General features: G+C 40.6%; 1 protein-coding gene and 10 non-coding genes across 11 annotated transcripts in view; 5 read left to right on the top strand and 6 right to left on the bottom strand.

The window, feature by feature from the left end:
• Nucleotides 1-16,987, bottom strand: part of LOC100537530 (uncharacterized) — an 858,077-nt gene that overhangs the window by 564,789 nt on the left and 276,301 nt on the right. The window lies entirely within an intron of this gene.
• On the top strand, nt 53-126 carry trnai-aau (transfer RNA isoleucine (anticodon AAU)). Its single transcript has one exon. It is a non-coding gene; the product is annotated as a tRNA-Ile (tRNA).
• Nucleotides 215-287, top strand: trnaf-gaa (transfer RNA phenylalanine (anticodon GAA)). The gene has a single exon. It is a non-coding gene; the product is annotated as a tRNA-Phe (tRNA).
• On the top strand, nt 1,074-1,145 carry trnaq-cug (transfer RNA glutamine (anticodon CUG)). Its single transcript has one exon. It is a non-coding gene; the product is annotated as a tRNA-Gln (tRNA).
• On the top strand, nt 1,248-1,321 carry trnai-aau (transfer RNA isoleucine (anticodon AAU)). Its single transcript has one exon. It is a non-coding gene; the product is annotated as a tRNA-Ile (tRNA).
• trnaf-gaa (transfer RNA phenylalanine (anticodon GAA)) lies at nt 1,410-1,482 on the top strand. Its single transcript has one exon. It is a non-coding gene; the product is annotated as a tRNA-Phe (tRNA).
• On the bottom strand, nt 4,156-4,227 carry trnae-uuc (transfer RNA glutamic acid (anticodon UUC)). Its single transcript has one exon. It is a non-coding gene; the product is annotated as a tRNA-Glu (tRNA).
• trnam-cau (transfer RNA methionine (anticodon CAU)) lies at nt 13,332-13,404 on the bottom strand. Its single transcript has one exon. It is a non-coding gene; the product is annotated as a tRNA-Met (tRNA).
• Nucleotides 14,186-14,258, bottom strand: trnam-cau (transfer RNA methionine (anticodon CAU)). Its single transcript has one exon. It is a non-coding gene; the product is annotated as a tRNA-Met (tRNA).
• trnam-cau (transfer RNA methionine (anticodon CAU)) lies at nt 15,036-15,108 on the bottom strand. The gene has a single exon. It is a non-coding gene; the product is annotated as a tRNA-Met (tRNA).
• trnam-cau (transfer RNA methionine (anticodon CAU)) lies at nt 15,889-15,961 on the bottom strand. Its single transcript has one exon. It is a non-coding gene; the product is annotated as a tRNA-Met (tRNA).

Below are 16,987 nucleotides of genomic sequence, written 5' to 3'. Positions count from 1 at the left end.
CTTGAAGAAAATGACAGTTACTCTGAGCTTTTTAGCAAACACGGCAGAAAGTGGCCGGTTAGCTCAGCTGGTTAGAGCGTGGTGCTAATAACGCCAAGGTCGCGGGTTCGATCCCCGTACTGGCCAAACTTTTACCCTTTAAAGCCTCAGAGGCATTTCAGGATTCTGCTTAGTCTCACAGACATGAATGCTGCAGGATTCTTGTGAAAAGGCAGCCGAAATTGCTCAGTTGGGAGAGCGTTAAACTGAAGATCTAAAGGTCCCTGGTTCGATCCTGGGTTTCGGCAAAACAGTGATGTTGTTCTATTTTGTGCACAAGGGTCAGGTGACTGAAAGCCACCCAAAAAGCCTAGCTGCTTCACCCTTAAGTCCACCTGCTTCCACTTGACCAAAACACTATCTTCCTCCCAGATGGTCACGTTGCTTCTGGCGATGATTCCAATGGCCTGATCGACAGCACTCTATAATGCTATGTATTTAGCGCTTTGATGTCCCACTGCGGACACGCTGCTGAATAAAAGAAAACTGTGACTTGATAGGGCTTCTGAAGGGTTGCAATGATATGTACTACACAGAAACCGGCAAAGCTGACGTAAGTAGTTTCGCTTTAAACCCTCAAGGTGCCACCAGCTTTGCAATAAAAGCCAATGTAAAAAGGCATGAAAACAGAGGTGGAGAATGCAGTCATTGTTCCCGCTACCTCTCCCATGCAAAGCGAGCGCTTAACCATGAGCTAATTCCCCTCAAAGCAATCAATAATTGGCGATTTTCGACGTGGTCAAAATAGAAAAAAAAGATCACATTTGCTCTGTGGTGGCCTCTTTGCCCTGCCTGCCGTTTAGTTGTCAAAATGCCTGGAATAGTGCGCTTTTCTTTTGAAGGCCCTACCTGGTCCTGCTCCAGTAAACGTGTGAGGAGCCCTGCATGCCGAATGACGAGTTACTCAGAAATCAATGCACATTGGCACTGCCTTGTATTGACATTCTGCTACTTTCTGGCAAGGCCGTTTTCTTTTTTTTTTTTTTTTTTTACATTATTTTCTCTTTGGCCCGGGCAGACCGCAGAAGATTTGAGGTTCCATGGTGTAATGGTTAGCACTCTGCACTCTGAATCCAGCGATCCGAGTTCAAATCTCGGTGGGACCTTGTTTTTTTACCAGCACCGCACAAAAAAAGCTGGAATAGCATTCTTATCTCTTGAAGAAAATGACAGTTACTCTGAGCTTTTTAGCAAACACGGCAGAAAGTGGCCGGTTAGCTCAGCTGGTTAGAGCGTGGTGCTAATAACGCCAAGGTCGCGGGTTCGATCCCCGTACTGGCCAAACTTTTACCCTTTAAAGCCTCAGAGGCATTTCAGGATTCTGCTTAGTCTCACAGACATGAATGCTGCAGGATTCTTGTGAAAAGGCAGCCGAAATTGCTCAGTTGGGAGAGCGTTAAACTGAAGATCTAAAGGTCCCTGGTTCGATCCTGGGTTTCGGCAAAACAGTGATGTTGTTCTATTTTGTGCACAAGGGTCAGGTGACTGAAAGTCACCCAAAAAGCCTAGCTGCTTCACCCTTAAGTCCACCTGCTTCCACTTGACCAAAACACTATCTTCCTCCCAGATGGTCACGTTGCTTCTGGCGATGATTCCAATGGCCTGATCGACAGCACTCTATAATGCTATGTATTTAGCGCTTTGATGTCCCACTGCGGACACACTGCTGAATAAAAGAAAACTGTGACTTGATAGGGCTTCTGAAGGGTTGCAATGATATGTACTACACAGAAACCGGCAAAGCTGACGTAAGTAGTTTCGCTTTAAACCCTCAAGGTGCCACCAGCTTTGCAATAAAAGCCAATGTAAAAAGGCATGAAAACAGAGGTGGAGAATGCAGTCATTGTTCCCGCTACCTCTCCCATGCAAAGCGAGCGCTTAACCATGAGCTAATTCCCCTCAAAGCAATCAATAATTGGCGATTTTCGACGTGGTCAAAATAGAAAAAAAAAGATCACATTTGCTCTGTGGTGGCCTCTTTGCCCTGCCTGCCGTTTAGTCGTCAAAATGCCTGGAATAGTGCGCTTTTCTTTTGAAGGCCCTATCTGGTCCTGCTCCAGTAAACGTGTGAGGAGCCCTGCATGCCGAATGACGAGTTACTCAGAAATCAATGCACATTGGCACTGCCTTGTATTGACATTCTGCTACTTTCTGGCAAGGCCGTTTTATAATTTTTTTTAATATATATTTTTTTTCTTTAGCCTGGGCAGCACCAACTGGAAGACTTTTATTAAGCTTGGCAGTAAGTGGCCGGTTAGCTCATACTGCCACCTGTAAGTCGTGGTTATTCTTGGTCACACCGGCCAATCACTTTGTGAGTTGGAACCAAGATTCACCCTATTCTTGGTTAAGGCAGCCAATCGTGTTCTGAGTTACATCGAACGCTATGGCCAGAGCCCTTATACCATCCATGATTTGTACTGTAATAAAAGATTTCGTTGCGGATTAATTCGGAAACCAATTGCAAAGTAAGTATTTTTTTAACAAGGTGGTTTAAATGAATAACCATTACAGTAACGTTAATTACTACAACATAATTATTATATGATTGTTATAGATGTTTTATAACGTTATTTGGTAAGATTAATGTTAGCCGACCAAGCAAACTGTACAGTTTTACTACAAACATTTTAATGCAGTTATTAATTAATTAATATGGATCATGCATGATTGCATCACAAATAATAAACCAACAATATAAGGGTCACACATCAAGCCATTACTAATAATAATGTTATTATTATTAATGATGGATTAAATTGTGACCCTTATATTATTGGTTTATTATTAGTGATGCAATCATGCGTGATCCATATTGTTTTATGCTTTATAATTAGTGATGTATTATGCGTGAGCATTATTAGATTAGTTTATGATTAGTGATGTAGTGATATGTGAGCGTCATTATACTATTTGTTTATAATTAATGACTGATGAATTGAGCCTTATATTTATTATTAGTGAAGTGATTCATTAATGTGTGAGAATAATGCACGGGCATTATTGTAACTATGGTAGTAAATGACAATATAAAGTGAAGTAATGTATAATAACTGCATTAAAATGTTTGTAGTAAAACTGTACAGTGTGCTTGGTCGGCTAACATTAATCTTAACAAACAACGTCATATAACATCTATAACAATCATATAATAATTGTGTTGTTGTAATTAATGTTACTGTAATGGTTATTCATTTAAACCAACTTGTTATAAAAATACTTACTTTGTAATTGTTGTCAGAATTAATCCACAACGAAATCTGTTAATACAGTACAAATCATGAATGTTATAAGGGCTCTGATTTGCCATAGCGTTCATTGTAACTCGGAACATGATTGGCTGCCGTAACCAAGAATAGGGTGAATCTTGGTTCCAGCTCGGGACAAGATTGGCCAGCGTAACCAAGAATTAAAAAAAATCTTGGTTCTAACTCGGACCGTGATTGGCCGGTGTAACCAAGAATAACCATGAATTACAGGTGGCAGTATGCGCCACTGGCCCAGTCTGCGTCAGCAGTGCTCATTAGCATGCTGCTTGGAAAGAGGACACGGCTCGGTCAACATGCAGTTCCTTCAACGCTTGCTGTGCTTTCTTGTCATGGCAAGTTGTGGTGTCGATAGGATGCTCTAACACAGAGCATGTGACAGTCCCTCCCAAGAAGAACTGTGATCCAGGCTCTGAGACTTTCTCTTCTCCAGGAGGAGGTTGCAAATGTTATTAAAAAGTTATTTTTGTCAGAGCAGCTGCAGCACACCTGGGTGGAAGCCCACAGCTAGGCTTGATGGTCTAGACTGGTGGTCTAGTAATTAGGATTCGGCGCTCTCACCGCCGTGGCCCGAGTTCGATTCCTGGTCAGGGAACTTCCTTTTCACCTCCATGGTGAACTTCGAGCAGTGGTGCCGATGATATCTTCACAAAGGCAAGAAAGCGGCTCTGAGCACAAAATACATCCTTTGAGCTGGAATCGAACCTGCGACCTAAGAATTGGTCCTACAGTCCTACACTCTACCAACTGAGCAATCCAAGTCTTACATAGCAGTTCCATAACCACACCCTATAAGGTAGCTGCAGTCCGACCGCTGGCCAAAAAGGACAGGAGCAAAAGTACTTAAGCCTTCCCATACCGGGAGTCGAACCCGGGTCACCTGGGTGAAAATCAGGAATCCTGACTGCTAGACCATATGGGAATTGCCACTTTTAAAACCCAGTCTTGGCACAAACTCTAGTTCTTTCTGATCGCTGGCACGTCCCTGCTCCGCTTGAACAAGTGCCACTCATACACTTACGCATTCTCTCATACACAGTTTCTTGGTTTCCATAACCGAGAAACTTCTGATCCATAGTCATAAGCGCTATCCTTTGTGCCACTCTGTTCAGCACTTTGTTAGCACATTGCTTGAAGCAAGGACAAGGCTCTGTCAACCCGGAGTTCCTTCACCACACATTCTGCTTCGTTTTTTTATGGCAAGAGGTTGTGTGAATGGGATGTTCTTACAGGATTCCTGACAGTCCCTCCATGGAAGACCTGAGATCCAGGGTCGGAGACTCTCTCCTCTCCAAGAGGAGGTTAAAAGTCTTTTGTGTCTCTGTGTCAGAGCACTTAGGTGTTGCTGCAGCTCAGAGACCTACAAGTGGAGGAGATTACACTGCAAGTTGGCTGGATGACCTCTAAGGGGTCGGCAGTTATGCCACACGTAGGCTGGGTTTGCGATTGATGTAGCTGTAGTAGACATTCATAAAAATAAATAAAAATAAAACTGGTTACTCTGAGGTTGTGTTTAGGGTTGGGGTAGGAGTAAAATTTAATAAAACATAGCGGGTTACTGTGAGGTTGGGCCTAGGGCTGGGGTAGGTGTAATTTTAATAAACTGCAATAGGTTGTATTCTGTGCCATGTACAAGACATTGAATCAATGAAACCCACATGGAGGTTTGTTACTGTGAGGTTGGGTTAAGAGTTGTGGTAGGTTGTGTTGTAAAATAGCAATCAGTTTTTTATTATTATTGTCTCTTTTTCTTTTAATCAAACAATTATTTGTATTGGTCATGTAAGGGTCATATATTAACTGAACTTCTAATGTTGTGGGTGAGTGCTGTGCATACTAATTAGCATTTTTGCAGAAGTAGATAGATGCGGGTCCAAAATTAAATTCAGCTCTGCAGAAACTTCCTGTCTGAAGAGAGGTGTTAAAACTGAACACAAAACATAGAAAGATGTATACTTTGTTGTTGGGCAGAGAATTCGTAGAAAAAGAGGAAGTATGTCGAAGGTGTGGCCAATGGAGGACTAAACAATGACTGACAAGTGACGTTACACCAAAACTCCACCTGTTAAGATCAGTTGTGTATATATGCTGAAGTCAGGAAATGTATGTTTGTTGCGAACCTCTTGAATGTAATTCTTGTATTGCATTGGGGTAATGTAACCCAGAGCTCTGTCATCGAATTATTCATTTGTATCCAATAAATTGTTACGATTTTTGACATTGAAGAAAAACCTCTCCAGACCTTTTCTCTTGAACACGCATGGAATAGAGATAGAAATTCCAACAATATGTTAAAATATATTTGAAAAATATTATATACATAGAGAGAGAGAAAGACAGAGACATTAAACCGATGAGATAGAAACTAGAAAAATAGTTGCACTTGTAACACTTTGAGGAAGTGACACTTTGAGGAACTGAGATTTGATGTGAGAGGACAAGATTGAGTTTAGGTGCAAAAACTAAATAGAATAATAATATTAGTAATAATAATGATTAAAAAAAAAAAAATTGTTATGGCTTACACTGGCTGTTTTCATCTATGAAAGTCAGCTGCATAAGACTATCTAAGCCATCATCTAGGGTCAAAGAAAAATCATGGACACTTAGTGGATGTGGATGAACAAGATGAAGTTAGTTTAAATTTTCTAAATTTAAAAAGGATAAACACCAAGAAAGAAATCGATTAATGATTAATTAAACATTGCATTTCAGATATAAAAATATATATTAAACAAACATGAGGGGTCAAGGCCTAATATGAACCCTGAGATATAGCAATAATGTTGAACAATTATACCACATGGTAGGCCATGTCATAATTTGTGTTTTATGAATAATAACCCAACTGTGTCTTGTTTTTTAGTCTCCACCATCATAGTGCCCTACAGCTTTGCCTGCAGACTAAGCAGACCATAGTGCTGAGTGGATGGGAGTGAAGATGCCAAACTTTACTTAAAACTATTATTGGAGGTCAAATTGATTTTAAACTTAATAAAGCCTGTCTCATTGGTTAAACTCTAGAATGTGGTCACAATGGCTCACATGGTTCTTGAGTGCATGTTTTCCTAACATCAGAGATACCAAGTTCTGAAGGAAAACTGAGAAGGAGGTTGCAGTGGAGAAGAGCAGTAACTGGTCTCCATGAGACATTATTCCAAAGATGGGTAAGACTCTCGTTGGCCACCGGGAGCGACCTAAGCCAGGAATTTTGTCGCGGAAGACTAGGCACCTGTACAGGTAGGCAGGTGTTGAGTGAGATGGTTGTGGAGTGGAGCAGTGATGCTTGAAAGGCCTAGAGCATCCGAGTATTGAGGGGCACTGTGAAAGATCAGTAGTCTGCCTCAGAAATGTGGGCTCCTCCAAACCGGACCGCAGCGAACTGCTAAATATGTCTGGAGATCAGACACTCAGGAAAAGGAACTTGTGGGTAAAGTAAGAGGCAGGGTGTTGTCAAGAACCATTTGAGACCATATGATGACTGGTAATATGAAAGAGACAGAATTTATTAAGGTTTTGTTATAAAAATAATAACTAAGAAAAAGTCTTAGAGGAAAATATACAATGAATCTCTAAATGTATAATGTTGAAATGATATTTAACTATTTTTGCAAATTTTCATAGGTTTACTGATACAGGGCATGAACAGGATATAGGAGGAAGTACAATGTATGGTGGTGACTAAAGAAGAAGAAACAACTATTGGTAACTGAAGAAGTCATTTAAATTATAAATTTTGATGGAATTGATTATTTAAGTAAAGATTTACTAAAAGCTAAATATTATGTTGAATCATCTAAATTAAGATGGGATATTAAAAACTAGAAAAGGTTGGTAACAGAAATTTTTTTATGCGTAAAGAAGAAATTGAAACATGAAAAATTGAAATCACGTCATCGGTTAAAAATTAATAGTTCTAATCTGATAAAAGAATTGAAACAGAATAAGAGAGTTTAAGAAAACAGATTTTCTTTCACATGTAACCATGTGAAGAAGTTTAATGATGAAGTCAAAATACAGCTGAAAGAAACGAATAAGAAAATGTAGTGATTTTTAGTTAGCTTATAAAAGTATATAAAAAGTGTATGGGCAACTAGTTGAACCGAAATGACGTAGAACTAATTAGTAGCCAAAAGAAAATCATAAAAATGATTAGAACAAACTAAGTAAATAGTTGAGAAAATGAATTATCAAAAGTAGAGTCAAATTCAAAAACTGATTGATTATTAGTGAAATACTTAAATGGAGGATTGTAAAATTAGCCAGCGTAGTGAAGAGGTAGTTTGTCGTTGAGCAATTAATAGAAACACCTAGACAAGGTCATAGGGAATCTGTTTTAGAAATTTTATTTAAGCTAAATTTTAACTGAGTTATAAACATAGATGTGACTAATTTAATTTGAATACAATTTTACAAGAAAGCAACAAACAAAAAAAGATTGTGTTTAGTTTATGATTTAGAAGCAATTAAGGAGAATAGATTTTAAAGCTGAGGTTAATAGTGTATGCAGAAATATGGTCATACTGATAAAAAATGTAAAGTGATGGATTTTTGAATTATCAGAGAGAGTGGTGATGATTAAGCATGTTGATGAAATTTTACTTGCAGAAAAAGAATAGACACCTAATTGATTAAAATGAAATAGGTGTTATGACATTTCCATGGAAATAGATTTAAAGGAAGTAAAAATTATAGGTGATTAGATGACACGCCTCAATATTAGGAAAAGTCAGATCACTAAATAAATAAGCCATTTCAAATAACTGTAAACTGGTGAATGTATTACACATGGTAATAAGACTAATATGAATTATAGACTTTAATTATATTTAGAGATATCAGAAACTGCAAGAGAAGAATGAGAGTGAGGTTATAATTGATTATAGAGATATGGGAGAACAGGTGAATAAAAATATATGTGCTAGTCATGATTGACAGCTATAGTGAATGGCTAGAGGAGTGGCCAGCAAGCAAGGAGTGCAGTCAGACAGTGATGAAGTGTTTAATGAAAGACGATCTAGAAACAAATAGATGTTGAGTAAGAATTAGATTGGATAATGATAAACGCTGAAATAATAAATATTTTAAATTGCAGCAAGTAATGGGCCTGAAGCATGAATTTAGGGATGGTGTACGACTAATAATTACAGGGAAAGGTAGAAAAAATTGATACAAATTTAAAAACAATTGGCAAAAATCTGTGCACAGACCAAACTGAATTGGATAAAAATCATATTGGAGGTATTAGTTCATTATGGAACAAAACGATGGAATTAATGACTTTTAAATTGTTTACAGGACTGCAGTTTTGGGGACCTGGTGCAGCTTGGATGTGCAGTGGATCACTTAAGTAGAGATTATATAATGACAAATTAACAACCTTATTCCCGATTTTTTCTAAACAGGTTGCTGAAGGTCTGAGGCTGGCCGGATTAACTTGACAGTCAATATAGGGGTGTAAAACGGCCTGGAGCTAGGCCCAGGCCGAAAGAGGGATAAAACACAAAAAGGGGATATCTGATATCTAATTGGAGTGTGTAAGCATGTATTGGTGTGGGAGCTGAACACGCTGCAACACCAATGCATGAGGCCAACTGTATATTAGATACAGGCCAACACAAAAAGGGGAACCGAAAACCACATTAAATTCTAAAATAGAAAGAGAAAATAAGACTGATTTACTAGCATATGACAATCTGACAGAAAGTGTGTGATTAAGTGTGTATGGATGTTTATCAGAGATGGGTTGCAGCTGGAAGGGCATCCGCTGTGTAAAACATATGTTGGATAAGTTGGCGGTTCATTTCACTGACAGTGGGGACCCTAAATTAATAAAGGGACTAAGCTTTAAAAAAAATTAATGAATGAATGAATTGGACAAATTAGACTGGAGAAATTTTTGAAAATTTTAATAAAACACAATCACATTTTAAAATTATTTTATTTTACACACATTAGTTTTTTGATTAAAAAAAAATATATTTTTATACACACATTATTTTTTTATCTTCTATGTGAAGACATTTTTTATGATTTTTTTATATTTTATTTTAAGAAATTTTTATGCTTTTTATCTTTTATTTTAATGCCTTTCTAATGCTTTTTAAATCTTTTATTTTAAGACATTTGTATGTTTTTTCATAATCTTTTATTCTAAGACATTCAATGTTTTTTTTTAATGTTTTATTTTAAGAGGCTTTTTGAATCTTTTATTTTAAGACATTTTAACGATTATTTAGTTTTAAACACATCATTATGAGTTTAAGATTCTTTTATTTGAAGACAATTTTAGGATTTTTTATTTGAACACATTTTTGAAGATTATTTTAGTTTAAGCCATTGTTGTTTTTAAATATTTCATTTAAAGACATTTTAAGATTTTTATTTTCAGCCATGGTTGTTTTTGAACCGTTTATTTAAAGAGATTCTTAAGATTTTTATTTTATTTTAATCTCATTGTTGTGTTTTTGATTTTGCCATTTTAAGACATTGAGAGAAAAAATATGTTTGAATTTTGGTTTTAATAATTTGGTGACAAGTTTGAGCTAGTTTAATAACATTGTTACGATTGAGCTCTGAATCTTTCATTTTAATAATTGTTTAGTTTAACCTACTTTGAAGCTGTTTTCATCCTAAATCTCAATTGTAATTTTGGTTCGATAATGAATTTAAAATGTTGAAATTCAGTTTGAACTATTCATGGGGATTATAATTTTGTATTAGTAAATTTCTAATTCCAATCACAAGTGTTTTCACAAGTGTTGATCTTTGATCTTATTATACAGAGGGATTTTTAATTAGAGCATATCTTTATGGGTGTGAATTTTCTTTTAATCAGATTTTTGTTTTTTTTATGTTGGAGTTTTTAAATTTTGTTTACATTTTTATTATTGTGATTCTTATTCTAATTTTGGTGGGGAAGAAGAAAACAAATTACCTTTATTGATAAAGTATATAAGAATGGAAAATTTTAATTATGGGATAATTGGAAGTTAATAAGAGTATTGGGAGTAATAAGCCTGAATATAGCAAGTATAATCCTTATTAAAAGAAGATATCGGAGTGACTTCAAGAGGGAAGAGACTGCACCACCGAAGAGGAGAACCAAGAGTGAGGAATTATAAACTGAATCCAGAAAAGTTAAAGAAATTGAGTTAAAAGGGGTTTTGGGCATTATCTAACATAATGAATAAGCACTATGATGTTAATGATTATTTTGAATGAGAGGGAAAACCAAGATTTAGGAAAACGCCTGTTGTAATGACAATTGGAATTTTTTGTGGGGATTTGATTATCTGTTTTTGTTTTTGTCTGCTCCAGAGAGGAGCAGAAAAGGGGAATTGTTGGAGAAAAAGAATTTATTTTCATTACTTTTGTGTTTTTTATTAGGAAAATGTTTAGACTAACAACAGATTAATCAATCTTTTCTATTGTATTATAAAACATCTTGACCAGACAAACTTCCTCTTTTTTACTGTGCTGCATACTTTTTAGAAGAACTGCTGACAAGTGGAAACAGCAGAATAAGAATAAATTTAGGTTTGTTCCAGAAGTCTAGACATGTCACAAGTTGTCATGATGCTTGTAGAAGTGTGAAATATATTAAAGATGCACGGAAGTGTTCAGTTCTGGTATGCAGAGAAAGGTTGCAGAAAGAGGAAGTAATGTCCAGGGTTTACAAAGGGCCAAGGGACTGCAGAATGACTGATAAGTGACGTTAAACCAAAACTCCACCTGTTAAGGTCAGTTGTGTATATATGCTGGAGTGAGGAAATATATGTTAGTAGCGAACCTCTTGAATGTAATTTTTGTATTGCATTGGGGTAATATAACTCAGAGCTCTGTCATTGAATTATTCATTTGTATCTAATAAGTTACTAATATTTTTGGCATTGAAGAAAACCCTCTCCAGACCTTTTCTTATTGAACACGCATGAAATTGGCTAGATATTCCAACAATGCAAGTGCACCGAAAGGGGATCAAAAGAACTGTCTTGGAATGCCATGTAGTAGAATGTCCTGGGATGCCGTTGATTTTTAAGGCAATGGGATTCGCAGGACTTTTCGTCAAATCCTCGCACAACGTTAATTCATGACATTTGACAGATCCTAGCCGAACGTCAAGCAACAACGTGATAGGAATGGGAGCATCTTAACATCATTGCTTCAGACTCAGGAAATGTTCTTGGAACTTCACACAGCCAGGCCTCCAGAGGAGCTGTAGCTTTTTTTGCCCCGGGGAAGCATGATCCACACGGAAGGGAATAAGAAATGCTGCCCAGTCATCTAAGCGCTTCCAAGTGCCAAAAGGTAGCACCTTGCCCCGTGTGAGGCTCGAACTCATAACCTGCAGATTAGGAGACTGACGCGCTGCCTACAGCGCCAACAAGGCAGACTGATGGACCTGGGCAAACTGTGAAATACCAGCTTCCATGTCACGGTGCTTCGGTGTGGATACTAGGAGACAGCCCGGGATAAACAGCGATGTAAGGATGACCAAGTGGTCTAAGGTGCTGCGTACAGGTTGCAATTTCTCCTGGAGGCGTGGGTTCGAATGCCACTTTCGACAAACCTAATCTTTGGCTATGAGTTCAGGCTCAAGTCTTTAACTCTCTGCCACCTTGTCAGAGTGATACAGTAACACTGACAAAGCACCGCATCAATCTCTTTGCGCCAAAGTTTATGCAGCCTAGCAGTGTCCCTGGCAGCCTTAATGGGCTCTTTAGACTGTAGGTTTTAAGGCGTTTGCGATCAAGGTATTGTCCACAAAAACTCGGAAAAGCATGTGAACAAAACAATGGACGAGGGCTTTAATGCAAGTGAACCAAAAGGGGATCAAAAGTACTGTCTTAGAATGCCATGTAGTGGAATGTCCTGGGATGCCGTTGATTTTTAAGGCAATGGTATTCGCAGGACTTTTCGTCAAATCCTCGCACAACGTTAATTCATGACATTTGACAGATCCACGCCGAACGTCAAGCGACAACGTGATAGGAAAGGGAGCATCTTACCATCATTGCTTCAGACTCAGGAAATGTTCTTGGAACTTCACACCGCCAGGCCTCCAGAGGAGCTGTAGCTTTTTTTGCCACGGGGAAGCATGATCCACACGGAGGGGAATAAAAAATGCTGCCCAGTCATCTAAGCGCTTCCAAGTGCAAAAAGGTAGCACCTTGCCCCATGTGAGGCTCGAACTCACGACCTTCAGATTATGAGACTGACGCACTGCCTACTGCTTCAACGAGGCAGACTGTTGAACCTCCGCAAACTGTGAAAGACCAGCTTCCATGTCACGGTGCTGCGCTGTGGCTCCTATGAGACAGCTTGGGTCAGGCAAGCATGTCAGGATGACCGAGCGGTCTAAGGTGCTGCATTCAGGTTGCAGACCCCCTTGAAGTGTGGGTTTGAATTACACTTCTCACAAACTTAATCTTTGGCAACACGTTCAGGCTCAAGTCTTTAACTCTCTGGCACCATGGCCGAGTGATACAGTAACACTGACGAAGCACCGCATCAATCTCGTTGCGCCAAAGTTTATGCAGCGTAGCAGTGTCCCTGGCAGCCTTAATGGGCTCTTTAGACTGTAGGTTTTAAGGCGTTTAGATCAAGGTATTGTCCACAAAAACTCAGAAAAGCATGTAAACAAAACAATGGACGAAGGCTTTAATGCAAGTGAACCAAAAAGGGATCAAAAGTACTGTCTTGGAATGCCATGTAGTAGAATGTCCTGGGATGCCGTTAATTTTTAAAGCAATGGGATTCGCAGGACTTTTCGTCAAATCCTCACACAACGTTAATTCATGACATTTGACAGATCCACGCCGAACGTCATGCGACAACATGTCAGGAATGGGAGCATCTTACCATCATTGCTTCAGACTCAAGAAATGTTCTTGGAACTTCACACCGCCAGGCCTCCAGAGGAGCTGTAGCTTTTTAGCCCCGGGGAAGCATGATCTACACGGAAGGGAATAAAAAATGCTGCCCAGTCATCTAAGCGCTTCCAAGTGCCAAAAGATAGCACCTTGCCCCGTGTGAGGCTCAAACTCACGACCTTCAGATTATGAGATTGACGCGCTGCCTACTGCGCCAACGAGGCAGACTGTTGGACCTGCGCAAACTGTGAAAGACCAGCTTCTATGTCACGATGCTGCGCTGTGGCTCCTATGAGACAGCTTGGGTCAGGCAAGCATGTCAGGATGGCCGAGTGGTCTAAGGTGCTGCATTCAGATTGCAGTCCCCCCTTGAAGTGTGGGTTTGAATTACACTTCTCACAAACTTAATCTTTGGCAACACGTTCAGGCTCGAGTCTTTAACTCTCTGGCACCATGGCCGAGAGATACAGTAACACTGACAAAGCACCGCATCAATCTCATTGCGCCAAAGTTTATGCAGCGTAACAGTGTCCCTGGCAGCCTTAATGGGCTCTTTAGACTGTAGGTTTTAAGGCATTTGCGATCAAGGTATTGTCCACAAAAACTCAGAAAAGCATGTAAACAAAACAATGGACGAAGGCTTTAATGCAAGTGAACCAAAAGGGGATCAAAAGTTCTGTCTTGGAATGCCATGTAGTAGAATGTCCTGGGATGCCGTTGATTTTTAAGGCAATGGGATTCGCAGGACTTTTCGTCAAATCCTCGCACAACATTAATTCATGACATTTGACAGATCCACGCCGAACGTCAAGCGACAACGTGATAGGAATGGGAGCATCTTACCATCATTGCTTCAGACTCAGGAAATGTTCTTGGAACTTCACACCGCCAGGCCTCCAGAGGAGCTGTAGCTTTTTAGCCCCGGGGAAGCATGATTCACACGGAAGGGAATAAAAAATGCTGCCCAGTCATCTAAGCGCTTCCAAGTGCCAAAAGGTAGCACCTTGCCCCGTGTGAGGCTCGAACTCACGACCTTCAGATTATGAGACTGACACGCTGCCTACTGCGCCAACGAGGCAGACTGATGGCCCTGGGCAAACTGTGAAACACCAGCTTCCATGTCACGGTGCTTCGGTGTGGATACTAGGAGACAACTCGGAATAAGTAGGGATGTCAGGATGGCCAAGCGGTCTAAGGCGCTGCATTAAGGTTGCAATTTCTCCTGGAGGCGTGGGTTCGAATGCCACTTCCGACAAACCTAATCTTTGGCTATGCGTTCAGGCTTAAGTCTTTAACTCTCTGCCACCTTGTCAGAGTGATACAGTAACACTGACAAAGCACCGCATCAATCTCATTGCGCCAAAGTTTATGCAGCGTAGCAGTGTCCCTGGCAGCCTTAATGGGCTCTTTAGACTGTAGGTTTTAAGGCGTTTAGATCAAGGTATTGTCCACAAAAACTCAGAAAAGCATGTAAACAAATCAATGGACGAAGGCTTTAATGCAAGTGAACCAAAAGGGGATCAAAAGTACTGTCTTGGAATGCCATGTAGTAGAATGTCCTGGGATGCCGTTGATTTTTAAAGCAATGGGATTCGCAGGACTTTTCGTCAAATCCTCGCACAACGTTAATTCATAACATTTGACAGATCCACGCCGAACGTCAAGCGACGTGATAGGAATGGGAGCATCTTACCATCATTGCTTCAGACTCAGGAAATGTTCTTGGAACTTCACACTGCCAGGCCTCCAGAGGAGCTGTAGCTTTTTAGCCCCGGGGAAGCATGATCCACACGGAAGGGAATAAAAAATGCTGCCCAGTCATCTAAGCGCTTCCAAGTGCCAAAAGGTAGCACCTTACCCCGTGTGAGGTTCAAACTCACGACCTTCAGATTATGAGACTGACACGCTGCCTACTGCGCCAACGAGGCAGACTGTTGGACCTGCGCAAACTGTGAAAGACCAGCTTCCATGTCACGGTGCTGCGCTGTGGCTCCTATGAGACAGCTTGGGTCAGGCAAGCATGTCAGGATGACCGAGCGGTCTAAGGTGCTGCATTCAGGTTGCAGTCCCCTTTAAAGTGTGGGTTTGAATTACACTTCTCACAAACTTAATCTTTGGCAACACGTTCAGGCTCAAGTCTTTAACTCTCTGGCACCATGGCCGAGTGATACAGTAACACTGACGAAGCACCGCATCAATCTTGTTGCGCCAAAGTTTATGCAGCGTAGCAGTGTCCCTGGCAGCCTTAATGGGCTCTTTAGACTGTAGGTTTTAAGGCGTTTGCGATCAAGGTATTGTCCACAAAAACTCAGAAAAGCATGTAAACAAAACAATGGACGAAGGCTTTAATGCAAGTGAACCAAAAGGGGATCAAAAGTACTGTCTTGGAATGCCATGTAGTAGAATGTCCTGGGATGCCGTTGATTTTTAAGGCAATGGGATTCGCAGGACTTTTCGTCAAATCCTCGCACAACGTTAATTCATGACATTTGACAGATCCACGCCGAACGTCAAGCGACAACGTGATAGGAATGGGAGCATCTTACCATCATTGCTTCAGACTCAGGAAATGTTCTTGGAACTTCACACCGCCAGGCCTCCAGAGGAGCTGTAGCTTTTTAGCCCCGGGGAAGCATGATCCACACGGAAGGGAATAAAAAATGCTGCCCAGTCATCTAAGCGCTTCCAAGTGCCAAAAGGTAACACCTTGCCCCGTGTGAGGCTCGAACTCATGACCTTCAGATTATGAGACTGACGCGCTGCCTACTGCGCCAACGAGGCAGACTGATGGCCCTGGGCAAACTGTGAAACACCAGCTTCCATGTCATGGTGCTTCGGTGTGGATACTAGGAGACAGCTCGGGATAAGTACGGATGTCAGGATGGCCAAGCGGTCTAAGGTGCTGCGTTAAGGTTGCAATTTCCCCTGGAGGCGTGGGTTCGAATGCCACTTCCGACAAACTTAATCTTTGGCTATGCGTTCAGGCTAAAGTCTTTAACTCTCTGCCACCTTGTCAGAGTGATACAGTAACACTGACAAAGCACCGCATCAATCTCGTTGCGCCAAAGTTTATGCAGCGTAGCAGTGTCCCTGGCAGCCTTAATGGGCTCTTTAGACTGTAGGTTTTAAGGCGTTTGCGATCAAGGTATTGTCCACAAAAACTCAGAAAAGCATGTAAACAAAACAATGGACGAAGGCTTTAATGCAAGTGAACCAAAAGGGGATCAAAAGTACTGTCTTGGAATGCCATGTAGTAGAATGTCCTGGGATGCCGTTGATTTTTAAGGCAATGGGATTCGCAGGACTTTTCGTCAAATCCTCGCACAACATTAATTCATGACATTTGACAGATCCACGCCGAACGTCAAGCAACAACGTGATAGGAATGGGAGCATCTTACCATCATTGCTTCAGACTCAGGAAATGTTCTTGGAACTTCACACTGCCAGGCCTCCAGAGGAGCTGTAGCTTTTTAGCCCCGGGGAAGCATGATCTACACGGAAGGGAATAAAAAATGCTGCCCAGTCATCTAAGCGCTTCCAAGTGCCAAAAGGTAACACCTTACCCCGTGTGAGGCTTGAACTCACGACCTTCAGATTATGAGACTGACACACTGCCTACTGCGTCAACAAGGCATACTTCTGGACCTGGGCAAACTGTGAAACAACAGCTTCCATGTCACGGTGCTTCGGTGTGGATGCTAGGAGACAGCTCGGGCTAAGCAGGGATGTCAGGATGGCCGAGCGGTCTAAGGTGCTGCATTTAAGCTGAGGAACAATTGTCCAACAAAGAAGGGGAAGAAGGGAA

This window comes from Danio rerio, chromosome 4 (genome assembly GCF_049306965.1).
Source record: "Danio rerio strain Tuebingen ecotype United States chromosome 4, GRCz12tu, whole genome shotgun sequence".
In the NCBI taxonomy this organism is placed as follows: Eukaryota; Metazoa; Chordata; class Actinopteri; order Cypriniformes; family Danionidae; genus Danio; species Danio rerio.
Note: the sequence above shows the minus strand (reverse complement) of the source record. Positions and strands in the feature narration are given on the sequence as shown.